Source organism: Arachis duranensis, chromosome 3, assembly GCF_000817695.3.
Source record: "Arachis duranensis cultivar V14167 chromosome 3, aradu.V14167.gnm2.J7QH, whole genome shotgun sequence".
Classification (NCBI taxonomy): Eukaryota; Viridiplantae; Streptophyta; class Magnoliopsida; order Fabales; family Fabaceae; genus Arachis; species Arachis duranensis.
This window is the reverse complement of record NC_029774.3, coordinates 61,008,359-61,008,675: the sequence shown is the minus strand read 5'-3', so window position 1 is coordinate 61,008,675 and position 317 is coordinate 61,008,359.

Sequence of the window (317 nt, the reverse complement as noted above, 5' to 3'; positions counted from 1 at the left end):
CAGGCGTTTTCTTTAGGTGAATAGATCCACCTGCAGAATGGTCTAATGACATTTTCGAAAATTCAGATAGACAATAATAGAATATATCTAATACGGTCCATTCTGAAAACATGTCAGATGGACATCTTTTGGTCAGCTGCTTGTATCTTTCCCAAACTCATAGAGGGATTCACCATCTTTTTGTTTGAAGGTTTGAACATCCACTCTCAGCTTGCTCAGCTTTTGAAGAGGAAAGAATTTATCCAAGAAGGCAGTGACCAGCTTATCCCAGGAGTCCAGGCTATCTTTAGGTTGTGAGTCCAACCATGTTCTAGCTC